This window comes from Oncorhynchus clarkii, unplaced genomic scaffold (assembly GCF_045791955.1).
Source record: "Oncorhynchus clarkii lewisi isolate Uvic-CL-2024 unplaced genomic scaffold, UVic_Ocla_1.0 unplaced_contig_1102_pilon_pilon, whole genome shotgun sequence".
NCBI classification, from domain to species: domain Eukaryota; kingdom Metazoa; phylum Chordata; class Actinopteri; order Salmoniformes; family Salmonidae; genus Oncorhynchus; species Oncorhynchus clarkii.
The window spans coordinates 13,358-40,761 of record NW_027258919.1 but is presented as its reverse complement, the minus strand read 5'-3'; the positions used below and the strand labels follow the sequence as shown (position 1 = coordinate 40,761).

Genomic DNA, 27,404 nt, shown 5'->3' with positions numbered 1-27,404 from the left:
TGAGCCCCAACTGATCCAATCTGTCCCGGGCGTTCGACTCGAAAAACCTAGACAGGAAGGTGCGGTAGAGAGATCCCCTTATCCCGACTCTGTACAGGTGCATAGCTACTGTTTTCTTAAAGTTGACGATACCGTGCTTGTCCAGAATGACCTCGAATGAGTCGTGTTCCTTTCGAGTCATCTGAAGCAGGTACTCGTCCTCAGCGCCAATGTCGCAGAGCACTCGGAACCTATCGTCACTTGAAGCCAAGTCCTTAAAACTAAGCTTGGGTGGGTGCTTGTCAGGAATGTCAAACAGCAGCTCCCCGAAGGTCGACATGTGCATGTCTCGCTCCTCGCGGTAGCTCTTATTGTCTAGCCTCATAGTAATGCCCTCGCGGCCACAAGCCGTCAGCACGGCCACCAGGTCCGAGTCTCCTGTGCACACGGTCACGCTACCTTTCAGAACGTTTGCCAACTCCACGAGCAGTGTGTCGGCCTCTGTGCTCGTACATGCTAGACAGGCGTCTCTCAGTGTAGACAATTGTATAGTCATGGGGTCCGCGAAGGTTGCCATAAAGATGCCCTCGTGTCCCTCAGGCCTGTCTATCGAGCCGTCGGCATAACTGGCATTTAGGTCTGACAGTCCACACTCAGGAGGGTTCAGCTCTTCGAGCGTGTTGGCGAATAGACAGTCGTCCTGGCACTCCTGGTACTCCAGGTACCTCTGGTGGAAAGACACCAGGTTATCGACCGAGGTTCCCTCTAGGAGCTGATCCTCAGAGGAGTCTCCCTTGGCTCCGGTCACTAGAAACAGCTTGTTTTTCATACCCATGTCGGCCAAAAGCTTCATCATGGTGTATTCTATGGCACACAGATTACGCTTACAGAAGTCAATGTGAGGTACGGGGGTATGTTTTAGTCTCATTTCCCTCACAGCAGGTTTAGGAGCTCTCGCTCCGTCCTTTACAAGGACTACACACTGACTGCCTGCCCTTTCCGAGATGTAACAACTCGCCAGGGTTCTGGCCATGCTAACTATGGACGTCTGAGGATCATCCCAGATATAGTCAGTGTCCTTCACTTTGTGGATTACCATGAGATGGTCTATCAGAGTCCAATCCTGTTTTTGCCACGGTCTGTCGATCAATTCAAACGGAGCCAGGTGAGGGTTTGCGAGCATCGCGTGAATGGCCTTGTGTTTCAACCCCATTTCGGTCAATGTGTTATTCCGTGGAACGGGAGCGGGACTGCGTTGGTCTAAAGTTTATCTAGAGGGACAGTGTAACCGGGCAATATGTAGCCCTGGGTCCCTCTTGGTCGGAGTCTTTGTCGTGCACCTCAGCGGGTGAACGCTGCGAGGTTGGAGCTCTCGGCCCTCGTTGGCCAATGGGCCCTGCTACAACGACCTGATCTAGCGCTAGCGGCACGCGAGCCCTGTTTGGAAGGTTTGCAAGGGCTCTATTGCGGTGCTAGCAAGGACACTAGATGCACGTTTAGTACTCTTCACCCTGGTTGATTCCAAACAGGAGAGACTGAATTGACTTCTCGGTTGATTGTCACCGGTACACTCTTCCTGGTGTTCACTTTGGCTTGGTTGAAAAGTATGTTCCTGTAACACAGATCGGTAGGCTCTAATCGGGAGGACTCTCCCCTTGCATTTGACTCTCCGCTGGCCTCGAGTCTCTCGACTCTCATGTTCACACACGTAGGAGCCAGACAGTTGAGCACCTGGGAGCAGAAACAGTTCAGCCACGGGAACTTGCGGCGCATAGTCTTAGAGATCGTTGGCCTTAAACAACTCCGTATGGTAACCTGGTTGGTGCCTGGCCTGACTATCACCAGATACGCAGCAGACCGCTCTGCCATGCTGGGGTACGTGAGCGAGAACATCAGCCACGTAAGCCACAGTTGCGTGTTGTATCGCCACAAGGTGGCCTGGTCAAGAATGTCTTTGTTCCGGGTCTTAAGCTCCAGCAGTGTTACGTTTCCGGTTACGGTGTCGTGGGCCACTAGGTCCACCTCTGTGTAGAAGCCCCATGTGCAGTGGATGGACTTGCAGCCCTGCGTACAGCCATTGTGGTACGTGTAGGATCCGGGTTTACGGAACCTATCGGGCGTTGGCACACCGGCAACCTTGAGGCCTGTGCAAATGGGAGCAAGACGCAGAGCCTCGAGCTGCGTGAGAATGAGGCGGGATACGGGGCCTACGTCGCACAGTCTCTTCTTTCCGTTGAACACGCCCTTGCACTGAGAGTCTACCGCAACGCCTATGCCTGTGGACATACGGCTCCTATCCCACAGACGTCTGCAGGCGTCTGGAGTCAGGGCTCTACACCTGAAAAGTTGCAGAAGCGCTTCCTTGAACGCAGACCCCTTGGAATCGGGCGCGTTAAGGTTTCTTAGGTACTCAGGCAGCCACTCAAGCGAGCTCTCGGGGTTGGCGTTCAGTTCCTTCACAACCCTGGTGAACAGATCCATGCTTATCATATTGTGCCCGGCTGAGCGCTTCCTGCAGCACATGATAGAAGTTAGGGTTCTGGTGATACCCTTAACTTTGTACCAACGATGGTCGGCTGTAGACTTGGCACACAGCTCACCACCGGAGCCCCGGAACTCGATCACAGGGTCCTGGAGCTTCATTGTATTAAATGTTCTATGAGCGGTAGGTTGCTGCTGTGATAACCGTATCCCTTTGTGAGAAACAGAAAGTGGCACGGCCAAGTTGAACAGTCAGTAAGTAAAGAAGTACAAAGCAGAAGCTGGGAACCGGGATCAAGGATCAAGGGATCCCCTGTTAGAGATTAGAGATATGAATCGCAAAAAACCAATCATGGGAGGCGTTGAGTCTCTGATATCCGGGAGCAAGGAGCTGTTTAACAGCAGAAAGTCTTGGGTCCCAAACGGCCCCATACTGAGCGCGGCCCGTTTCAGGGGCAAGCTGGGAGCCTCCATTGCTGTCATCACATCTCTCACGGTGGGGTTTCTTACCATCCCCAACAACATTCTCTACTTCATCAACAACAAGCATGGTTCAAGGACCACATGCAGGCAGGACTCAGACTCGAGTACCACTTCCTCTTCCGAAGGCAGACCTGACTACGAGTACGCGTACATCCACTCGGGGATTGCCCTCATCACGCTCGGCTGTCTTGCCATGGTGGTGAGCATAGTACTCAGCTACTTTGCCTCCAAGAGCAAGCGCAAAATGGACGACTCCGAAGGCCCCTACAAGCGTCCAGAGGCCGTCAGGAGCACCAGGACCGTGATTGCGTGCCTCATCATGATGAACATTGAGCTCTTCATGGCTGTGATCGCGGGCTGCATGGAGCTGCTTTACCAACCTATGATAAGCGACGCACAAAGGTTGCATAACATGGAGTGCGCTATCGCAGTGTTCAACATCATAATCTACATCATGTACGTGGTGACCATGGTGCTGACGTCAACCGTGCTTAAGGCGAAGCACGAAGTAGCCACCACGGTTGATGCTCCACGAGACATCCCCGAGACCGGGGCCATCCCCTCCACAGCTCGTGACTACTTCAGCAGAAGCATCAACTCTTACAATTCACAGTCAAGTTTCATTTAAGGACCTCTAGCCCTCCCCCACAAAGTCTCAGCCCATACAGCTGAGGGGCAAAGGGGAACGTGGAGTTGTACCGCAGTTCGACCACACAGGCAGTCACCAGCCCCTCTGTGCTCACCTGAGATCATTGGAAGACCTTTGCTTAACCCTCCCGGCAATTATTATATTTTACAAGGAACACTAAGTGTACTTTGTGCTTACATTCCATTTTGTCAGGAGCTACATCAACAATAGAGAGAAGCAGATGCTTTGTACTGGGGCCTTGGGAAGACATGACACCAACCTTGCATGCAGTCCCTCAAGAATAGACCCTACGTGCCATTCTAAACAATTGTTATATAACACGTGGCCTATTTTCTATTTAGTTCCTTATTAGATCACGGAAACAAATGATACATTGGCGACAGCAAGGGAACTTTTGTCCAACCCAGTGGCCCACTATCCTGTTTCACTTGACCATACCCCTCATAAGCTGTGCTATGTATGTGAATAAATGACAAGGGAACAATGTACTGAGAGTGGTGAGTTTTTATTGACACATGTTCACAAAAAGTCATATATTGTAAATAGGCACATGCCAAGTGTTAGGTGTGTATGGCGATGAGAACCCATACACTGTCCCGTTCATATTAGCGGTCATCGTCACTTCTTTATTACAACCAGAGCAACATTGCAGCTAGGACAGTGGTAGAGGGTGTCAAGAAATCCATTCTTGAAGAAGGGGTATATGCAGCATCCCACCACACACAGGCAATTTGCTGAGATATACTTAGAGCCTCCAGTCCTCACACACTCAGGGGGTAATATCAGTCCATTAGCCATACACACGGAAAGAACACGACGTTGGTTATAGAGGTTTCAACAGAGACATTGCAAACCTTTGAATAGCTCTCTGACAGCAACTACAACTATCTTCGCTCTCTAATCAAACTCTTAGGACAACCTAAGCTTAGCCCCTATCCTATCCTATCCTATCCTACCCTCGTAACTCCTTCATCCACCTCAGGTAACCACAGACTTTACTAAGGATATGGCAGCCTGGTACGACTGCCTCCTCTTGAAGGACAGGACCCTGACAGATTACGAGAAGGAAAAGCTGGACCGTGTGAACGTGAGAGCCGGCAGCGCCGAAGGTGGCGATGTGACTATAGGCCCAACGGACAGTCTCTTCACCAGACCCTTGTATGTGCCGTTAACGCACTACCACCATCTCGACGCCCTATTAGCCATCATGGCGTGCTACGTCTCCCCGAGAGTGAAAAGTTTGTGCGACTATCCCGTGAGACGTGTTCACATTGAACCAGGGCAGCTGCTCCATCACGCATCACAATCCCCCGTCAAGTCAGCGAGGAGAGGAGAAGAGTAAGCAAAGTATAGATACGATAAGGGTAAAAAGAGAACATCACCATCCTATTCACTCTACACACACTCACAAGTGGAAAGACACTGATCCAACCTGGACATGGTCCCCATAGCCTTATGTGGCCAGTGACCACAGCCATTGATGGAACAGCCAGCCCTCAAGACATGGACTCCACTGCCAGCTACGAAGACCTGAGGCTCATTTCAAATCATTACAAAATCACTGTACAGCATGTACTGATGACACAGAATATGAATAAAAAGCTCAACAGCCCTTCTCACAGTTCAGGTCCTGTTGTTACATTTACTATTCATCTCTACCCCTACACCTGTCTTTCAGTCATTACTATGCAAGGCATACCTCACAGTGTTTCATATCACACATAGGATAGACTCTGCACTCCCAGCACTTACACAGACGAGGGGTAGCACTATGCATCACATTCCCAACTCTATTTCAGGTACAACTTAGTGTTTACATGGGGATGGAAATGTAGCACATACCCCTGACAGAAATGGTGAATCGGTCAGCCCTAGCAAGCAACTCCCGAATGCACTCTGTGAGACTGAGACAGAGTGGCATATTGTAGCCTAAGTCAGGTGCATATATTATAGACACAGAGATATTTAGCCAGAGACTAGGACAGTGTGTATGAGAGACAAACCAATAGACAGGGACGAAGTGCAGCCACTATCACCTACATGGGATGAAGAAGGACATGAAACCAACAGTAGGGGGGGCGACGGGAAGGTACATGCCGAAACACACCGGGTGACAGGATGGTTAGGATTACTATCATGCTCACCAGACACAGTGGTCCTAACCAACATTATATGTTATTTCTATAGTTTACAATACTTTTGGAACACTTTTGGAAATAGTTAGTTGATAATCGGGGACAGCCTGTCACTTCGCACACAGGGCCCTTGCCCGGAATGTGTCGCGTGTGAATTCTGGGGCAGGACGTTTGACTAGTATCCACCTGGTGGTAGTGTGGTATAAGAAATAAATGTAATAACCCTCGTGTTGTCTCGGCGGGTCAGAGTGACCCCGGGCAGGGTTACGAGTTGATCCCCCGTGTCTGTGTGGGTCAGAGTGACCCCGGGCAGGGTTACGAGTTGATCACCCGTGTCTGTGTGGGTCAGAGAGACCCTGGCAGCCTTAGCAAGGTGTATGTTGTAACTCTCCTACCCCTGTCTGGGCCGGGTCATAGTGACCCAACACTACCACCTGGTGGATACTAGTCAAACAGCAAGGTGGGCGGGATCATAGTGACGTCAGAGTGACCCCGGGCAGAGTTACGAGTTGATTCCCTGTGTCTGTGTGGGTCAGAGTGACCCTGGCAGCCTTATCAAGGTGTATGTCGTAACCCTCCTACCACTGTCTGGGCTGGGTCATAGTGACCCAACACTACCATCTGGTGGACACTAGTCAAAGGTCCTGCCCCAGAATTGACACCCGCCACATTCCGGGCAAGGGCCCTGTGTGCGAAGTCCCGTACTGCCCCCCGTACTGCCCTTGGGCCCCTTGTGAGTTTGGGTATTGATTCTAAAAACGCCCCCCTGCTACACTGCCTTCCTTTGGTTGTGGAAATTGTGCCTTTTGGGTATGGTTGTTGTTACAATACCCTACCCCTGTCTGGGCCGGGTCATAGTGACCCCGGCCAGCGTTACGAGTTGATTCCCCCCCTGTCTGTGTGGGTCAGAGTGACCCCGGCAGCGTTAGCAAGGTTTATGTTGTAACCCTCCTACCACTGTCTGGTCTGGGTCAGAGTAACCCTGGCCCTGTGTTACAAGTTGTTCCCCTGTGTCTGGGCCGGGTCAGAGTGACCCTGGCACCACTTGTCCACAAGAACTCAGTGCAAGACCTCGTTGCAATCACACGGGGAGGCCTGCCAAGCGTACCGGACGGGCCGAAGGGTCCGAAGGAGCAGACAGGGCCGACCGCGCGCCTCGTCCGTTCGCGTGCCTCGTCCCATTCACGTGGCCACTGTAAGGCCGCCGTAGAGAGGCTACTAATATTGTCAGGAAGAAGAAGAAGGAAGAAGAAGAAGAAGAAGAAGAAGAAGAAGAAGAAGAAGAAGAAGAAGAAGAAGACGAGCGTGAGCCCTCCGCCTACGACTGTAAGCCGGCCGTACAGAGGCTACTAATATTGTCAGGAAGAAGAAGGAGAAGAAGAAGGAAGAAGAAGAAGAAGCAGAAGAAGATGAGGACTATGATGAGGACGATGATGAGGAGGAATACGACCCCGCCGAGCGCGAGCCCTCCGCCTACGACGCCTGGCAGTCCTTGTTTGAGCGCGGCTCAGGTCCTGGAACAGATATCCTCCAATGTCGACCAAGAAGACGAGGAAGACTACATGGAATCCGAAGAGGAGGACGTTTCGGAAGATGAAGACGGTGAGGAATACAACCCCGAGCGTGATGCGGACGACGACGACGACGACGACTCGGCCTCACGGTGGCAGCCGCCCGAGCCCAAAGGGAGACGTTGCTGTCAAAGAACGGCAAAATCAAATGGTCCTCCGTGGCCTATCGCGGCCCGGACCGGCCCCGCGCCATCCGCCGCCCCGGCTCCGTCGTGACGCCGGGCCCCACGGCCTACGCCGCGTCGCGAGCGCTCGACATCGAGTCCGCCTTCCGGCTGTTTGTCACACCGGCGATAGAAAGGATCATTGTGGACATGACAAATCTGCAGGGGGTGAGAAAATACGGCGACGGCTGGCGACCCATGGACTCCACCGACCTGCGCGCCTACGTAGGGCTGCTGATCCTAGCCGGCGTCTACAGGTCCCGAGGCGAGGCCGCGGCCAGCCTGTGGGACGCCGAGAGCGGCAGGACCGTGTTCCGCGCCACCATGCCGCTCAAGGTGTTTCACAAGTACTCGAGGCTGCTGCGATTCGACGATCGCCAGTCGAGACCCGCCAGACTCGCCACCGACAGACTGGCGGCCATAAGAGAGGTATGGGACCTGTGGGAGGAGCGGCTGCCGGCCCTCTACAACCCGGGGCCCGACCTGACGGTGGACGAACAACTGGTCCCGTTCAGAGGTACCGTCTATGTATCTGTGTATGTGCGTGTAGCATAGAGAGGTAGCACTAGTAGCGTGGGCAGTAGTAGCAATGGGCAGTAGTAGCAATCCGCAGTAGTAGCAATGGGCAGTAGTAAGCGGCGGCGGCGGCGGCGGCGGCTCCGTGCTTCTACACCTACATCGCTTGCTGTTTGGGGTTTTAGGCTGGGTTTCTGTACAGCACTTTTGAGATATCAGCTGATGTACGAAGGGCTATATAAATAAATTTGATTTGATTTGTGTAACATAAACGCAGTGTCCCCGCTTTAACGATGACGCTGCTAATCTCCTCTCCCCTCCCTTCTCCCCACCGAAAGGACGCTGTCCTTTCCGACAGTACATTCCCAGCAAGCCGGCCAAATACGGCATCAAGTCGTGGGTGGCCTGCGACGCCAAGTCCAGCTACGCTTGGAAGATGCAAGTCTACACCGGCAAGGCGGCCGGCGGAGGCCCCGAGAAGAACCAGGGCGCCCGCGTCGTCCTCGATCTGACCGAGGGACTGCCGGGCGGTCACAACGTCACGTGTGACAATTTCTTCACCTCCTACGAACTGGGCCAGCGGCTCCTCGAGAGGAACCTCACCATGGTGGGCACGGTGAGAAAGAACAAGGCCGAGCTCCCGCCCGCGCTGCTCCAGTCAAAGGGCAGACAGGTCCTGTCCTCCAGGTTCGCCTTCACGCCCACCGCCACTCTAGTGTCCTACCTGGCAAAGAGAAATAAGAACGTGCTACTTCTGAGCACGCTGCACGCGGAGCCCGACGTTAGCGATCGCCGCGACCGGAAGCCGGCCGTCATCCTAGACTACAACTGCAACAAGGGCGGCGTGGACAACCTAGACAAGGTGGTCGGGACCTACAGCTGCAGACGGATGACCGCCCGCTGGCCCCTGGTCATCTTCCACAACATCCTCGACGTGTCCTCCTACAACGCCTTTGTCATATGGCGAGAGATCAAGCCCGACTGGATGCCTGGGAAGAGGAACAAGAGGAGGGTGTTCCTGGAGCAGCTCGGAAAGGCACTCGTGAAGCCCTTGATACAAAGAAGGCAGCGGCTCCCCCGCACCCAAGCCGCGTCCGCACTTGTCAAAGTCCTACAGAGTGCCACCGCCGAGGCTCGTCCGCCAGCCCGGGAGCAAGCCGCTGCCCCGGCCGCCGCCGCCCCAGCCGCCCCGCCGGTGGCGAGTAAGAGGAAGAGGTGTCAGCTCTGCCCACCCAAGAAGGACGCCAAGACCTACACCGCGTGCTGCAGGTGTAAGAAATACATCTGCAAAGGCTGTTCACACGCATACTGTCAAACTTGTGCCCACTGGGCCTTTAGCCAAGACGGGACAGGGTGACCCGGGGGGGACACTGTGTGCTAGGCATAATAGGAGGACAACGGGAGGGTTAAAACAATATGGGGATGAGGTAGGTAGATTGGGTGGGCTATTTACAGATGGGCTTTGTACAGCTGCAGCGATCAGTTAGCTGCTCAGATAGCCGATGTTTAAAGTTAGCAGTGTTGCCAACACCTCAGTAAGGAAAGTAGCTATTGGCTGTCCTAAAAGTCGCTAGAAGTTGCTAAATGATGTCATCACCTAATTTGCATAATTGTCAATGTGCATGTAATTGTGATGGACACTGTAGGAGTGAGGAATAACATTGTGGAAGAGACAAAAGGTGAGTAAAATGAAAATGTCTGCAAGTATTCAGAGGGGTTTGAATACTTGCTAAATACAGCGACTAAGTCGCTAAGTTGGCAACACTGAAAGTTAGTGAGGGAAATATGTCTCCAGCTTCAGCGATTTTTGCAATTCGTTCCAGTCATTGTCAGCAGAGAACTGGAAGGAAAGGCGGCCAAAGGAGGTGTTGGCTTTGGGGATGACCAGTGAGATATACCTGCTGGAGCGCGTGCTACGGGTGGGTGTTGTTATCGTGACCAGTGAGCTGAGATAAGGCGGAGCTTTACCTAGCATAGACTAAAAAGATGACCTGGAACCAGTGGGTCTGGCGACGAATATGTAGCGAGGGCCAGCCGACTAGAGCATACAGGTCGTAGTGGCCTGTATGCTCTAGTCGGCTGGCCCTCGCTACAATTCAATACAAAGCTTCCATAAACGTCGAACAAGGCTTGAACCCAGGATTGAACCCATGTGCTTCAGTTTACAAAAACAGATGACTTAGCACATCTATTTCCTTCTTAAAATGTCAACATTGTGGAAAGTAGAGTTGTGCAAAAGCTAATTTCACAACTAAATATACTCATCAGAGAATTTGGGGATTAACTTCAGAGCGCATGCATTTCAAGTATTAGCTCTACCGTAGAGGTACATCCATATATAATAGCAGGGTTGCCATTTTGAGAAAACTTTTTTTTCTTCAAAGTCCTCCAGTGAAAGAACCTTCCCATGGTACCAGCTATCTTTCAGTAAGGCACAGATGGGATTTGAACCCATGATCTTCGGTTTACAAGACCGACACCTTACCGCTTGGCCACCATGCCACTCTATGCTGCAAGATATTTATCAACATTCTGGAAAGTAGTAGTTGTGTAATGTGAATTTGGCACACAAATAACATCTCTGTTTCCTGTGAGAATTTTAACATTCTGAAAAGTAGGAGTTGTGTAATGTGAATTTGGCACACAAATACTCAGTGGAGAACCTTGGGATTGAACCAAGGACCTCATACTAAAATAGCATGCACCCCCTCTGAGCTTCGATCCCATTTTATTTGCAGATAAAATGCAATATTAATACAATGTACTTTTTATATACACCACTCCATTGAAGCTACAATGAAATGATAGCAGCAATTCTAAATACAAGCAAGTATGGACAGTCATCTAACCCATGAACTTCAGTTTTTGAAAATGATGCAATTGAAGTTGGCAACCATGCCACTTCTGTTCCATAAATGTACGAACAGGGATTGAACACATGTTCTTCAGATTACAAGAGCAAATTATTTAGCACATCTCTGTTTCCTGCTGAGAATTTCAACATTCTGGAAAGTAGGAGATGGGCCATTGCAAAAATTTTAATGGAGAAGCTGGGGATTGAACCCAGGACCTCATACATGCGAAGCATGCGCTCTACCACTGAGCTACATCCCCTTCCTGGGAAATAAAAAAATGTTTTTTTTTTTATTTTAATTTCACCTATAATTAACCAGGTAAGCTAGTTGAGAACAAGTTTTCATATTCAACTGCGACCTGGCCAAGATAAAGCAAAGCAGCGCAACACAAACAACAACACAGAGTTACAGATGGAATAAACAAGCGTACAGTCAATAACACAATAGAAGAAAGTCTATATACAGTGCGTGCAAATGGAGGTAAGGCAATAAATAGGCCATAGTAGCGAAGTATTTACAATTTAGCAAATTAACACTGGAGTGATAGATGAGCAGATGATGATGTGCAAGTAGAAATACTGGTGTGCAAAGAGCAGAAAGTATATTAAAACAATATGGGGATGAGGTAGGTAGATTGGGTGGGCTATTTACAGATGGGCTTTGTACAGCTGCAGCGATCAGTTAGCTGCTCAGATAGCCGATGTTTAAAGTTAGCAGTGTTGCCAACACCTCAGTAAGGAAAGTAGCTATTGGCTGTCCTAAAAGTCGCTAGAAGTTGCTAAATGATGTCATCACCTAATTTGCATAATTGTCAATGTGCATGTAATTGTGATGGACACTGTAGGAGTGAGGAATAACATTGTGGAAGAGACAAAAGGTGAGTAAAATGAAAATGTCTGCAAGTATTCAGAGGGGTTTGAATACTTGCTAAATACAGCGACTAAGTCGCTAAGTTGGCAACACTGAAAGTTAGTGAGGGAAATATGTCTCCAGCTTCAGCGATTTTTGCAATTCGTTCCAGTCATTGTCAGCAGAGAACTGGAAGGAAAGGCGGCCAAAGGAGGTGTTGGCTTTGGGGATGACCAGTGAGATATACCTGCTGGAGCGCGTGCTACGGGTGGGTGTTGTTATCGTGACCAGTGAGCTGAGATAAGGCGGAGCTTTACCTAGCATAGACTAAAAAGATGACCTGGAACCAGTGGGTCTGGCGACGAATATGTAGCGAGGGCCAGCCGACTAGAGCATACAGGTCGTAGTGGCCTGTATGCTCTAGTCGGCTGGCCCTCGCTACAATTCAATACAAAGCTTCCATAAACGTCGAACAAGGCTTGAACCCAGGATTGAACCCATGTGCTTCAGTTTACAAAAACAGATGACTTAGCACATCTATTTCCTTCTTAAAATGTCAACATTGTGGAAAGTAGAGTTGTGCAAAAGCTAATTTCACAACTAAATATACTCATCAGAGAATTTGGGGATTAACTTCAGAGCGCATGCATTTCAAGTATTAGCTCTACCGTAGAGGTACATCCATATATAATAGCAGGGTTGCCATTTTGAGAAAACTTTTTTTTCTTCAAAGTCCTCCAGTGAAAGAACCTTCCCATGGTACCAGCTATCTTTCAGTAAGGCACAGATGGGATTTGAACCCATGATCTTCGGTTTACAAGACCGACACCTTACCGCTTGGCCACCATGCCACTCTATGCTGCAAGATATTTATCAACATTCTGGAAAGTAGTAGTTGTGTAATGTGAATTTGGCACACAAATAACATCTCTGTTTCCTGTGAGAATTTTAACATTCTGAAAAGTAGGAGTTGTGTAATGTGAATTTGGCACACAAATACTCAGTGGAGAACCTTGGGATTGAACCAAGGACCTCATACTAAAATAGCATGCACCCCCTCTGAGCTTCGATCCCATTTTATTTGCAGATAAAATGCAATATTAATACAATGTACTTTTTATATACACCACTCCATTGAAGCTACAATGAAATGATAGCAGCAATTCTAAATACAAGCAAGTATGGACAGTCATCTAACCCATGAACTTCAGTTTTTGAAAATGATGCAATTGAAGTTGGCAACCATGCCACTTCTGTTCCATAAATGTACGAACAGGGATTGAACACATGTTCTTCAGATTACAAGAGCAAATTATTTAGCACATCTCTGTTTCCTGCTGAGAATTTCAACATTCTGGAAAGTAGGAGATGGGCCATTGCAAAAATTTTAATGGAGAAGCTGGGGATTGAACCCAGGACCTCATACATGCGAAGCATGCGCTCTACCACTGAGCTACATCCCCTTCCTGGGAAATAAAAAAATGTTTTTTTTTTTATTTTAATTTCACCTATAATTAACCAGGTAAGCTAGTTGAGAACAAGTTTTCATATTCAACTGCGACCTGGCCAAGATAAAGCAAAGCAGCGCAACACAAACAACAACACAGAGTTACAGATGGAATAAACAAGCGTACAGTCAATAACACAATAGAAGAAAGTCTATATACAGTGCGTGCAAATGGAGGTAAGGCAATAAATAGGCCATAGTAGCGAAGTATTTACAATTTAGCAAATTAACACTGGAGTGATAGATGAGCAGATGATGATGTGCAAGTAGAAATACTGGTGTGCAAAGAGCAGAAAGTATATTAAAACAATATGGGGATGAGGTAGGTAGATTGGGTGGGCTATTTACAGATGGGCTTTGTACAGCTGCAGCGATCAGTTAGCTGCTCAGATAGCCGATGTTTAAAGTTAGCAGTGTTGCCAACACCTCAGTAAGGAAAGTAGCTATTGGCTGTCCTAAAAGTCGCTAGAAGTTGCTAAATGATGTCATCACCTAATTTGCATAATTGTCAATGTGCATGTAATTGTGATGGACACTGTAGGAGTGAGGAATAACATTGTGGAAGAGACAAAAGGTGAGTAAAATGAAAATGTCTGCAAGTATTCAGAGGGGTTTGAATACTTGCTAAATACAGCGACTAAGTCGCTAAGTTGGCAACACTGAAAGTTAGTGAGGGAAATATGTCTCCAGCTTCAGCGATTTTTGCAATTCGTTCCAGTCATTGTCAGCAGAGAACTGGAAGGAAAGGCGGCCAAAGGAGGTGTTGGCTTTGGGGATGACCAGTGAGATATACCTGCTGGAGCGCGTGCTACGGGTGGGTGTTGTTATCGTGACCAGTGAGCTGAGATAAGGCGGAGCTTTACCTAGCATAGACTAAAAAGATGACCTGGAACCAGTGGGTCTGGCGACGAATATGTAGCGAGGGCCAGCCGACTAGAGCATACAGGTCGTAGTGGCCTGTATGCTCTAGTCGGCTGGCCCTCGCTACAATTCAATACAAAGCTTCCATAAACGTCGAACAAGGCTTGAACCCAGGATTGAACCCATGTGCTTCAGTTTACAAAAACAGATGACTTAGCACATCTATTTCCTTCTTAAAATGTCAACATTGTGGAAAGTAGAGTTGTGCAAAAGCTAATTTCACAACTAAATATACTCATCAGAGAATTTGGGGATTAACTTCAGAGCGCATGCATTTCAAGTATTAGCTCTACCGTAGAGGTACATCCATATATAATAGCAGGGTTGCCATTTTGAGAAAACTTTTTTTTCTTCAAAGTCCTCCAGTGAAAGAACCTTCCCATGGTACCAGCTATCTTTCAGTAAGGCACAGATGGGATTTGAACCCATGATCTTCGGTTTACAAGACCGACACCTTACCGCTTGGCCACCATGCCACTCTATGCTGCAAGATATTTATCAACATTCTGGAAAGTAGTAGTTGTGTAATGTGAATTTGGCACACAAATAACATCTCTGTTTCCTGTGAGAATTTTAACATTCTGAAAAGTAGGAGTTGTGTAATGTGAATTTGGCACACAAATACTCAGTGGAGAACCTTGGGATTGAACCAAGGACCTCATACTAAAATAGCATGCACCCCCTCTGAGCTTCGATCCCATTTTATTTGCAGATAAAATGCAATATTAATACAATGTACTTTTTATATACACCACTCCATTGAAGCTACAATGAAATGATAGCAGCAATTCTAAATACAAGCAAGTATGGACAGTCATCTAACCCATGAACTTCAGTTTTTGAAAATGATGCAATTGAAGTTGGCAACCATGCCACTTCTGTTCCATAAATGTACGAACAGGGATTGAACACATGTTCTTCAGATTACAAGAGCAAATTATTTAGCACATCTCTGTTTCCTGCTGAGAATTTCAACATTCTGGAAAGTAGGAGATGGGCCATTGCAAAAATTTTAATGGAGAAGCTGGGGATTGAACCCAGGACCTCATACATGCGAAGCATGCGCTCTACCACTGAGCTACATCCCCTTCCTGGGAAATAAAAAAATGTTTTTTTTTTTATTTTAATTTCACCTATAATTAACCAGGTAAGCTAGTTGAGAACAAGTTTTCATATTCAACTGCGACCTGGCCAAGATAAAGCAAAGCAGCGCAACACAAACAACAACACAGAGTTACAGATGGAATAAACAAGCGTACAGTCAATAACACAATAGAAGAAAGTCTATATACAGTGCGTGCAAATGGAGGTAAGGCAATAAATAGGCCATAGTAGCGAAGTATTTACAATTTAGCAAATTAACACTGGAGTGATAGATGAGCAGATGATGATGTGCAAGTAGAAATACTGGTGTGCAAAGAGCAGAAAGTATATTAAAACAATATGGGGATGAGGTAGGTAGATTGGGTGGGCTATTTACAGATGGGCTTTGTACAGCTGCAGCGATCAGTTAGCTGCTCAGATAGCCGATGTTTAAAGTTAGCAGTGTTGCCAACACCTCAGTAAGGAAAGTAGCTATTGGCTGTCCTAAAAGTCGCTAGAAGTTGCTAAATGATGTCATCACCTAATTTGCATAATTGTCAATGTGCATGAAATTGTGATGGACACTGTAGGAGTGAGGAATAACATTGTGGAAGAGACAAAAGGTGAGTAAAATGAAAATGTCTGCAAGTATTCAGATGGGTTTGAATACTTGCTAAATACAGCGACTAAGTCGCTAAGTTGGCAACACTGAAAGTTAGTGAGGGAAATATGTCTCCAGCTTCAGCGATTTTTGCAATTCGTTCCAGTCATTGTCAGCAGAGAACTGGAAGGAAAGGCGGCCAAAGGAGGTGTTGGCTTTGGGGATGACCAGTGAGATATACCTGCTGGAGCGCGTGCTACGGGTGGGTGTTGTTATCGTGACCAGTGAGCTGAGATAAGGCGGAGCTTTACCTAGCATAGACTAAAAAGATGACCTGGAACCAGTGGGTCTGGCGACGAATATGTAGCGAGGGCCAGCCGACTAGAGCATACAGGTCGTAGTGGCCTGTATGCTCTAGTCGGCTGGCCCTCGCTACAATTCAATACAAAGCTTGAACCCAGGATTGAACCCATGTGCTTCAGTTTACAAAAACAGATGACTTAGCACATCTATTTCCTTCTTAAAATGTCAACATTGTGGAAAGTAGAGTTGTGCAAAAGCTAATTTCACAACTAAATATACTCATCAGAGAATTTGGAGATTAACTTCAGAGCGCATGCATTTCAAGTATTAGCTCTACCGTAGAGGCACATCCCCTTACTATATAATAGCTAAATGATGTCATCACTTATTTAGCACATCTCTGTTTCCTGCTGAGAATTTCAACATTCTGGAAAGTAGGAGATGGGCCATTGCAAAAATTTTAATGGAGAAGCTGGGGATTGAACCCAGGACCTCATACATGCGAAGCATGCGCTCTACCACTGAGCTACATCCCCTTTCTGTGAAATAAAAAAATGTTTTTTTAATTTTTTTAATTTCACCTATAATTAACCAGGTAAGCTAGTTGAGAACAAGTTTTCATATTCAACTGCGACCTGGCCAAGATAAAGCAAAGCAGCGCAACACAAACAACAACACAGAGTTACAGATGGAATAAACAAGCGTACAGTCAATAACACAATAGAAGAAAGTCTATATACAGTGCGTGCAAATGGAGGTAAGGCAATAAATAGGCCATAGTAGCGATGTATTTACAATTTAGCAAATTAACACTGGAGTGATAGATGAGCAGATGATGATGTGCAAGTAGAAATACTGGTGTGCAAAGAGCAGAAAGTATATTAAAACAATATGGGGATGAGGTAGGTAGATTGGGTGGGCTATTTACAGATGGGCTTTGTACAGCTGCAGCGATCAGTTAGCTGCTCAGATAGCCGATGTTTAAAGTTAGCAGTGTTGCCAACACCTCAGTAAGGAAAGTGTCAATGAATTAATTATAGGAGAGACAAGACCAAGATGAGACTCTGGACAAGGCGGATACGGTATATTTGAGGCCTTTTAATCTAGCATAGTGATATCTGGCAAACGTGCAGCACGGCCCTTATCGTCCAACCCTTAGGGAGTTTTCGGAAAAAAGAGAGCGTCCCACATATTTGGGCAGTACATTTATACATTGAAATGACGTAGGTAGATTCTAGTAGTCCTGGCTCCTGGTTGGTTGTTCGTAGGTGATAGACAGTCCTCTCCAGCCTGTTGTCTGTATCTCATTGGTTCTTGACAGAGTTCTTTGTCTTTGTAGCCCATCCCAAAGGGTTTGGAGCAGTGTATATTCATGGGTTATCAGTGTGTTTAACAACAGTCAGTGAATGCGTCATTACATGTTTTAATATGTTATTACAACACCCCCTCTTCACGTCTATTAGACGTGACAAAAACTAAAAGTAAGAAAAATAGAATAGGACATTTTAGGAAATTTGTAGTCCCCCTCTTCACGTCTCCAAAGAGACGTGAAAATTACTCATATGTGCATGTTTCAAACTCCACCAGAGGATCCTCCTGCTGTATGAGGGGGAACATCAGTGCAGGGTCATTATTTGGTGCAATAGCAGAAGTAATGACTCGAGAAAGCAGGGAGCGGGCACATGGGATGCAACAACAGCCACAGAGGGTTAGTATTGCAACAAACACAGAGATAGAGACCAGAATAGAAGAGACCAGGACCTTATATTTACCAAATGCATCCATCCAGGAGTCCCACTTGCTGGTATCAACCCCAGAGTGGGATTTCATTTTACCATTCAGGGTACGTAGTCCTTCTAACGCAACAGTGAGACTGCCATTAGAGGCTGTATTATTGGGGATAAATGTGCAACATTGCTCCCCAAACATAAAACATATACCACCCTTCTCAGCCAGCAACATGTCAACGGCAATGCGATTTTGAAAAGCCATAAGGGAGGTAGCCGCCAGTTGACCATGTACGGCCTCAAAACCTTGTTGAGTCCAGTTCCCTAATTTTTGGACATTGAAATGTATATAGTTAATGCGGTCAACATTTTTATTCACAGTGCACCACCAGCAGAGAGATGATTCAAAACCTGCGGCGACCTGGTCCACCAGCTTGTACTCATCAGGGACCCCCCTAGGAACACCTATAGCATCAATATATGTGGGATCCCCAACAGTCAGGGCTGCTTCCCGCTTGGTTCTGGTAGGCAGAAACTGTGGGTCCACAGCCTGTATCCGGGTCACCAAATCACCCACACCTATAGGGTAAACAGAGATAGGCAGTAGAAGTGTTACAAGCGCACAAGTACCCGTAGCCTTATTGGGAGGTCTGTCAAAAAACCGAGGTCCCCCACACCACCACCAGATGTCAGCCCTGATCACTGGCTTAAAAACACCAACTACTACGATAGTATTTGTACACCAACCAACAGGGAGCAAACCTAACTGTAGTATACCCCCTGTCATGTTAATACAGGAGAATTCGGCCCTGGCAACATCAGAGGAAAAATACTGGTGCCCTGTCCGTAGCGGGGACAACAGGGTAAACTGCATCCCACAAGAAACAATTACCAGTCGGATTGTCTTGGTCCATAAGGGGCATTAAACATCCGATCTCGACAGTAGCCGGGACAATGCGGAGCAATGGTCGGGCACCCATGCAAACTACACAACTAGTGGGGGTTGTATTGGCTGCTTGTTCGGTCAATAATAGCCAATTGTTAGACAAACCTGAGATACCTGTAGCAACCCGAATGTTCTCATCCGGGGTAGGGGTGGTGACCACTAAAACAGCAGAACCCCACCCATCCCTGTGCTGGGGCAGGGTATGTGGCTTTGCCATATCGTCACGCACCGTCACAGAAGTAGGCTGTGGTTCTGGCGTAACACAGATATATAGTGTGAAATGGACTTCAGTCCTGTCGGTATCTACATATGGGGCCAACGTAAAAACCTGACACCCCATAGTGGTCCCAGGTCGTACAATCAGCTTTAGTTGAAAACCAGTGCGTGAAAATGTAAGCCGTTTGCGCCAGGCAAGAACAACCCGTCCCTCGGAATAGCTGGACCAGTCATGCCCCATTTCTGCCACCAAGTTTTTCCAAGACCACTCACCATATCCCCCTTTGGTTATATACCAGTTAAAACTGGAATAGGTCCAGGCAGGTAGCCCCAAACTATTTTGCGCATGACCCAAAAGGCCCCAAGGCAGGTAAACGGTGGTGGTGGCATTGAAAGGCAAACACAAGGTGGTGCTCTTCAACTCCTGGGGGGTGCACTTAGTGACTCCCACCTCACGCCTAGAAACGGTATGGTCTTGTGGTAGATAAGAGGGAAAAGAGAGAGAGTTAGTTTCACCTGGCAGAGTAGAATTCAGTGTGTGAGTCTGTAGTGGGTGCATCTGTAGTGGGTGCATCTGTTGGTTTATAAGCCATGTGAGTGTACATACAGTGACTCCTCCCATGAGAAGAAAAATAACAAACAGTGGTCCGGAGATCCCCAACCGTTCCCAAGGAGTACGGTGTGACTTAGTCAGTGAATATGGGGTTGAACCTCCCATTTTCCCTGACTAAGGAGGTGCAAGATTTGGGGCCGAATGTAGACCACTTAGGTCGGTTCTGACTTCCGTCAGTGTGCGGGAAGGGGTTGGAGCTGGTGTACAATGTGTGAGGTGGTGCCAAGGTGCGCCCAATTTACCTTTGACCTGGACTGAGTGTGAAGTAACCTCCTTCACTTCGTACAGACCAGTCCACCTGGGTTCCAGCCACTTTCTCTTGTGGACCTTTCCCCTTACCCAGTCTCCAAGTTTTACCTTCAGTGGTGGCGTGTCCCCCGGCAGCTCCCCCTCCGGTACCTTGTGAACCTGGGTAGAGAGTGCTGCAGAGAGAACCGTCAGTTTTTTCACATAATTAGACATTACAATTTATTGCACATCAAGGGCGGGCATATGACCTCCCTCCCTTGGTGGGCCAGGCATGACTCTACCAGTCATTATCTCATGAGGAGAGAGATGGGTGCCTGATCCTGGTGAGGCTCTCATGGCCATCAACGCCAGGGGCAGGGCTTCGACCCATTTCAACTTCGACCCGGCACATATGTTTGACTTGCGCGTTCCATGAGATCTTGGGATTGTGGCCTATAACTGACTTCGCATCCTCCCCCGCCGCTGGAATTGCCTCTACCCATTTGGAAAACCTATCCACCATCACTAATAGGTATTGTTTCCCATTAACCACCTTATCCGCCCCCATGTCTGTGTATTCTATGCTAATAACCTGAAATCATGCATTAGGTAATGGGTATGAGCCCATTGGTGTTCGATATGGTTTCTTTGGGTTGTGTCTGTCACAAACATTGCATTCGTCACAAAATAAATCATAAAATAAATAAGTCAGTCATTTTTTATGTGAGGGTCTTTTGGAGGGTCTTTAGTTTGCCTTCGTGTGTGTGTGGGCCATGTGCTTCTCATAAAAGTTCTGGGTCCATCAGTGTGGACTGCTTCATGGGCATGGGCTGAGTCTGTATAGATATTCAGTCTTTCCTTTTCCTCTGATGAGGACCTGCGTCAATCCGATGATTTCAGCTAATTTGGCCGATGCTGGTTGAGGGCTGATGGCTGATTGAAGGGTGACATCACGAGGTGAGCTGTTTTTTCAATAGCTTTTGCTACTGCAGCAACGTATCTGGAGCATGTTGTCTGTTCTACCTCAATGTGGTCAAGTTTGGAAGAGTAGTGCATCAAGACCCGTCTCTCCCCCTCTTGTTTCTGGAATAGGACGGATGAGGTGAATCCTTCCCTTTCAGAAACATCCAAATGGAACTTGTTCTTGTAGTCAGGTGCAGTCAGAGCTGCTGCCGCTGATAGATCTGTTTTCAGGAGTGCTATGGCTGTTGATGCTTCAGCCGTCCAGGCCAGGGGTGCATGGAGGTTCCTTGATCGTAGGATGGCCGGTGCTGCCACCCCCTCTGGGCCACACACAATGGTACAACACCTGATAGGAGGGGTCAGGTGCATCCTGTCTTCGTCCCAGTCTGCAGTGTAGAGGCAGTCATCGGTTTCTGTTGCATTGAGTGTGCAATGGATCTCAGCTTGGGGAGTCTTATATGGGTGCAGTGTAGATTTGAGCTTTCAGTTGGTTGAACTTAAACTGGATGTGAGGGGTGGCAGGCCCTGTGGGTAGGCATTTTGGCCAGTACACTTCTGGGGTTTCAGACAGTGTGGGCATCTTTTATGGCCAGGGCATGGTGTTCCCTGCCATACCTTGAAACTGTGGTTGGTTGTAATCTTGCTGTTGCTGCTGCATGTGGCTGGGCCCTGGGTGGTTGTATTGTAGAGGAGGGGGTCCTCTTCCTCCTCCTCCTCATCCTGTGTTCGTGGCTTTGGGTAGTAGTATTTTCATTGCAGTTAGTGTATCCATGTAGAGGCTCCTCCATGTAGGCTGGGCATCTGTCCCATCAAGGCGGTCTTCCCAGGCTGGTACTCAACGAAGCATGGATCAACTGCTGGGCGTAGGGGAAGTTGGTAGGCCCCTTCCTGCTCCTTTCAGTGCTTGTGTCAAGCCTATGATTTCAGCTAATTGTCTGTGTTTGGAGTATAGGAGAACTGAATAAGATCGTGGCCTTCTCTCTTTAGGAGGCCCGGTTGAGATCCACCTTCCCTTCCTTGTGGGTAGTTCAGCAGGGACCCACCTGGGCCTTGTAGTGCTGTGGGGCTTGAGCAATCGGGCCTTTCTTCACAGACGAGGTGGCCTTCTTGAATCCCCACAGTCATGTTCCCTCTTAGCTGTCCTCCCTGCACCATGAAGACCGGGGCCTGTATGGCTGCTGGTGTGGTGTGGGTTTTTAAATGGGTTGTGTGGGAGGTATGCGAATGGATTTTGTGAATAGGGAGGTGGCACTTCAGTCTTCTCTTCCTGTGGCAGTGGCGGGTATGGAGAGAGCGGGGCCGATGGGGTGGTCACGGTGGGTGGTGGTGTGTTGTGGTTGTTGTTTGTGCCTTCTCTGACGTCATCTGAGGCCCCAGCAAGCACCCCCATCATATCAGGTTTCTTTTGTGGGCATGTCCTTTTTGTCTCCTCTATTGCCCATGTCCCTATTCTCAGCTCCGCCTCCGCTCTCTCTCTCTCCTTCGTTCCTTCCTTCTTGAAAAAAAAATGGCTGCTATTATTTTCTGCCTCACTCTCTTAGCCTAATTTCCCCCCATATCTTCTTTATTGTTTTATATTCCTGTTTTCCTCCTGCCCTTTCCTGTATTCTCTGATCTAAATATTCATTGAATTTGAGTTTGGGAACGGTAATTGAGGCTATATTGACGATTCACTATGTCTGGGTCCGATAAAAAATTATGTAAAACAATTAAAAACAACTAAATGTTGCACATTGCACTATGGCCCTCCGCAACTATGTGCACTTAGCCCGTCACTTGGTCGAAACCAGCGATGTATCCCTGGTGCCCACACAGACTTATCTCTCGTGTCTCACCCTCGTGCACACAGAGTTTTGTAGAATTGCTGTACTATAATATCGCAAAGGGATATTCACGAGATAATTATGCGTCTAGGGTATTTTACTGGAATAATTTTACAGGTTCACACATTTCTACTGCCTGGCGAAATGTTAGTGTCCCAAACGCCTACTTTTGGGTCAATGTCAATGCATTCAGATGCCTTCTATAATATTTGTCAAATTAATTCTAGGCAACGCCAACAGCACAAAGAGAACAGAAATCAATTCGTTACACGGCACGGCGGCCGCACAGCCCCGCCCAAACTTTTGACTCGGCGGTCAAATTTAGAGCCGGTGGTCAGTATCCCTCGGTCTCATGGAACGGTGAATCAGTGACATTAATCTGGAGAGATCAGGTTTAATTCCTTCACTCCTAGTCCAATTATTTAGCTTGTTAACTGTTGCTCCTAGTGGGATGCTACTCCACTAGTTACAGTCTTAAATATACGTCTCGATCAATTAACAAAACATTTCATCATATTTCATTTCACTGAGTTATCGAATCCCTCACCGTAACACCTAAACGATTGCCAAATCGAAAATTGCCAGCCTATTTGGACCCGATTAAAACAGTGCATCACATTCCATCAAATTCTGTTATCAAATCCTTCACCGTAACACCTAGTTGATTTACATATCAACTACTGCCAGCCTATTTGGATTAAATTTTAAACAATATATCACATCATATCACATTCTGTCCTCCAATTCCTCACCACGACACCCAGTAATTTTATTACTGTTGCAGGACTTTTTGAATCAGATTTGAACAATATATTTACACAGATATCATTATGCAAATGCCTTTGGTTATCAGAACAATTTTCATAAATTTTAACGGCAATTCATACTCACGCACTCAGTACTTCTGACCATAATTTGGATATTGATTATACTATAATATGCAGAATTCGATTAAACCGGTTCTGCGTACCTTTATAATGTCGAGCTCTTTGGTCAGTTTCCTGAGGCGAGTTGAATCCCCGATGGCTCCTGTAGACAGGTCGCCCGTCCTTCTAGAATCTGTCGTCAACTTGTCTTTTCTCTCATCAAATCTATGGACCGAATTCATGGATTTCTACCATCCTCTAGCTACCAATTTGTCAATGAATTAATTATAGGAGAGACAAGACCAAGATGAGACTCTGGACAAGGCGGATACGGTATATTTGAGGCCTTTTAATCTAGCATAGTGATATCTGGCAAACGTGCAGCACGGCCCTTATCGTCCAACCCTTAGGGAGTTTTCGGAAAAAAGAGAGCGTCCCACATATTTGGGCAGTACATTTATACATTGAAATGACGTAGGTAGATTCTAGTAGTCCTGGCTCCTGGTTGGTTGTTCGTAGGTGATAGACAGTCCTCTCAAGCCTGTTGTCTGTATCTCATTGGTTCTTGACAGAGTTCTTTGTCTTTGTAGCCCATCCCAAAGGGTTTGGAGCAGTGTATATTCATGGGTTATCAGTGTGTTTAACAACAGTCAGTGAATGCGTCATTACATGTTTTAATATGTTATTACAACAAAAGTAGCTATTGGCTGTCCTAAAAGTCGCTAGAAGTTGCTAAATGATGTCATCACCTAATTTGCATAATTGTCAATGTGCATGAAATTGTGATGGACACTGTAGGAGTGAGGAATAACATTGTGGAAGAGACAAAAGGTGAGTAAAATGAAAATGTCTGCAAGTATTCAGATGGGTTTGAATACTTGCTAAATACAGCGACTAAGTCGCTAAGTTGGCAACACTGAAAGTTAGTGAGGGAAATATGTCTCCAGCTTCAGCGATTTTTGCAATTCGTTCCAGTCATTGTCAGCAGAGAACTGGAAGGAAAGGCGGCCAAAGGAGGTGTTGGCTTTGGGGATGACCAGTGAGATATACCTGCTGGAGCGCGTGCTACGGGTGGGTGTTGTTATCGTGACCAGTGAGCTGAGATAAGGCGGAGCTTTACCTAGCATAGACTAAAAAGATGACCTGGAACCAGTGGGTCTGGCGACGAATATGTAGCGAGGGCCAGCCGACTAGAGCATACAGGTCGTAGTGGCCTGTATGCTCTAGTCGGCTGGCCCTCGCTACAATTCAATACAAAGCTTGAACCCAGGATTGAACCCATGTGCTTCAGTTTACAAAAACAGATGACTTAGCACATCTATTTCCTTCTTAAAATGTCAACATTGTGGAAAGTAGAGTTGTGCAAAAGCTAATTTCACAACTAAATATACTCATCAGAGAATTTGGGGATTAACTTCAGAGCGCATGCATTTCAAGTATTAGCTCTACCGTAGAGGCACATCCCCTTACTATATAATAGCTAAATGATGTCATCACTTATTTAGCACATCTCTGTTTCCTGCTGAGAATTTCAACATTCTGGAAAGTAGGAGATGGGCCATTGCAACAATTTTAATGGAGAAGCTGGGGATTGAACCCAGGACCTCATACATGCGAAGCATGCGCTCTACCACTGAGCTACATCCCCTTTCTGTGAAATAAAGAAATGTTTTTTTTAATTTTTTTAATTTCACCTATAATTAACCAGGTAAGCTAGTTGAGAACAAGTTTTCATATTCAACTGCGACCTGGCCAAGATAAAGCAAAGCAGCGCAACACAAACAACAATACAGAGTTACAGATGGAATAAACAAGCGTACAGTCAATAACACAATAGAAGAAAGTCTATATACAGTGCGTGCAAATGGAGGTAAGGCAATAAATAGGCCATAGTAGCGAAGTATTTACAATTTAGCAAATTAACACTGGAGTGATAGATGAGCAGATGATGATGTGCAAGTAGAAATACTGGTGTGCAAAGAGCAGAAAGTATATTAAAACAATATGGGGATGAGGTAGGTAGATTGGGTGGGCTATTTACAGATGGGCTTTGTACAGCTGCAGCGATCAGTTAGCTGCTCAGATAGCCGATGTTTAAAGTTAGCAGTGTTGCCAACACCTCAGTAAGGAAAGTAGCTATTGGCTGTCCTAAAAGTCGCTAGAAGTTGCTAAATGATGTCATCACCTAATTTGCATAATTGTCAATGTGCATGTAATTGTGATGGACACTGTAGGAGTGAGGAATAACATTGTGGAAGAGACAAAAGGTGAGTAAAATGAAAATGTCTGCAAGTATTCAGAGGGGTTTGAATACTTGCTAAATACAGCGACTAAGTCGCTAAGTTGGCAACACTGAAAGTTAGTGAGGGAAATATGTCTCCAGCTTCAGCGATTTTTGCAATTCGTTCCAGTCATTGTCAGCAGAGAACTGGAAGGAAAGGCGGCCAAAGGAGGTGTTGGCTTTGGGGATGACCAGTGAGATATACCTGCTGGAGCGCGTGCTACGGGTGGGTGTTGTTATCGTGACCAGTGAGCTGAGATAAGGCGGAGCTTTACCTAGCATAGACTAAAAAGATGACCTGGAACCAGTGGGTCTGGCGACGAATATGTAGCGAGGGCCAGCCGACTAGAGCATACAGGTCGTAGTGGCCTGTATGCTCTAGTCGGCTGGCCCTCGCTACAATTCAATACAAAGCTTCCATAAACGTCGAACAAGGCTTGAACCCAGGATTGAACCCATGTGCTTCAGTTTACAAAAACAGATGACTTAGCACATCTATTTCCTTCTTAAAATGTCAACATTGTGGAAAGTAGAGTTGTGCAAAAGCTAATTTCACAACTAAATATACTCATCAGAGAATTTGGGGATTAACTTCAGAGCACATGCATTTCAAGTATTAGCTCTACCGTAGAGGCACATCCCCTTACTATATAATAGCAGGGTTGCCATTTTGAGAAGAGAAGAGAGATTTTTTTCAAAGTCCTCCAGTGAAAGAACCTTCCCATGGTACCAGCTATCTTTCAGTAAGGCACAGATGGGATTTGAACCCATGATCTTCGGTTTACAAGACCGACACCTTACCGTATGCAAGGCATTTATGAAAAATAATTATCTTTTACAAATACATTAATAATTCCATAAATAAATTATCACTGTTTCCGCCCGGGGACATTTCACTTGTGAAGCGAATGTGATAACCACTACACTACAGAAACTGCTGCTAGAACAATCAGCAAGGAGTAAACCACATTTTACAGATATTAATTGCATAAATTCAAATTTTCAAAGACAGGCATTTATGACAAAAATATTTCTCTGTTGCAAATATAATAATTATTGCTTGTGTCAATGAGTGCTGTTTCCACCCAGCTTGAAACCAGGGACCTTTCGCCTGTTAAGCGAACATGATAACCACTACCCTACCAAAACTGCTGCTTGAATTGTCATCAAGGAGTAAACCAAATTTTGCAGATATTCATTGCATAAAGTCAAATTTCCAAAATAAGGCATTTATGAAAAATAACTCTCAATTACAAATACGATAACTTTTGCACGTGTCAATTACCTTTGTTTCTGCCCAGTTTCGAACCAGGGACCTTTAGCATTTTAAGTGAATGTGCAAACCACAACACTACAGAAACTGCTGTTTGAGTTGTCATCAAGGAGTAAACAAAATATTACAGATATCCATTGCATAAAGTCAAATTTCCAAAGTAAGGCATTCATGAAAAATAATTATCTTTTACAAATACATTAATTATTCCATAAATATATTATCACTGTTTCCGCCCGGGGACCTTTCACCTGTGGAGCAAATGTGATAACCACTACACTACAGAAACTGCTGCTAGAACAATCAGCAAGGAGTAAACCAAATTTTACAGATATTCATTGCATAAATTCAAATTTTCAGCCAGGCATTTA

At 46.6% G+C, this 27,404-nt stretch overlaps 8 non-coding genes and 1 pseudogene across 8 annotated transcripts; 1 reads left to right on the top strand and 8 right to left on the bottom strand.

The window, feature by feature from the left end:
* Positions 1 to 4,598: 4,598 nt before the first annotated feature.
* LOC139399191 (piggyBac transposable element-derived protein 4-like) lies at positions 4,599 to 9,335 on the top strand (annotated as a pseudogene).
* A 1,073-nt stretch (positions 9,336 to 10,408) lies between these two features.
* Positions 10,409 to 10,480, bottom strand: trnat-ugu (transfer RNA threonine (anticodon UGU)). The gene has a single exon. It is a non-coding gene; the product is annotated as a tRNA-Thr (tRNA).
* Positions 10,481 to 11,020: 540 nt separating this feature from the next.
* On the bottom strand, positions 11,021 to 11,092 carry trnaa-cgc (transfer RNA alanine (anticodon CGC)). The gene has a single exon. It is a non-coding gene; the product is annotated as a tRNA-Ala (tRNA).
* A 1,369-nt stretch (positions 11,093 to 12,461) lies between these two features.
* Positions 12,462 to 12,533, bottom strand: trnat-ugu (transfer RNA threonine (anticodon UGU)). The gene has a single exon. It is a non-coding gene; the product is annotated as a tRNA-Thr (tRNA).
* Positions 12,534 to 13,073: 540 nt separating this feature from the next.
* trnaa-cgc (transfer RNA alanine (anticodon CGC)) lies at positions 13,074 to 13,145 on the bottom strand. Its single transcript has one exon. It is a non-coding gene; the product is annotated as a tRNA-Ala (tRNA).
* A 1,369-nt stretch (positions 13,146 to 14,514) lies between these two features.
* Positions 14,515 to 14,586, bottom strand: trnat-ugu (transfer RNA threonine (anticodon UGU)). The gene has a single exon. It is a non-coding gene; the product is annotated as a tRNA-Thr (tRNA).
* Positions 14,587 to 15,126: 540 nt separating this feature from the next.
* Positions 15,127 to 15,198, bottom strand: trnaa-cgc (transfer RNA alanine (anticodon CGC)). Its single transcript has one exon. It is a non-coding gene; the product is annotated as a tRNA-Ala (tRNA).
* A 1,363-nt stretch (positions 15,199 to 16,561) lies between these two features.
* On the bottom strand, positions 16,562 to 16,633 carry trnaa-cgc (transfer RNA alanine (anticodon CGC)). The gene has a single exon. It is a non-coding gene; the product is annotated as a tRNA-Ala (tRNA).
* Positions 16,634 to 25,055: 8,422 nt separating this feature from the next.
* On the bottom strand, positions 25,056 to 25,127 carry trnaa-cgc (transfer RNA alanine (anticodon CGC)). The gene has a single exon. It is a non-coding gene; the product is annotated as a tRNA-Ala (tRNA).
* Positions 25,128 to 27,404: the final 2,277 nt, after the last annotated feature.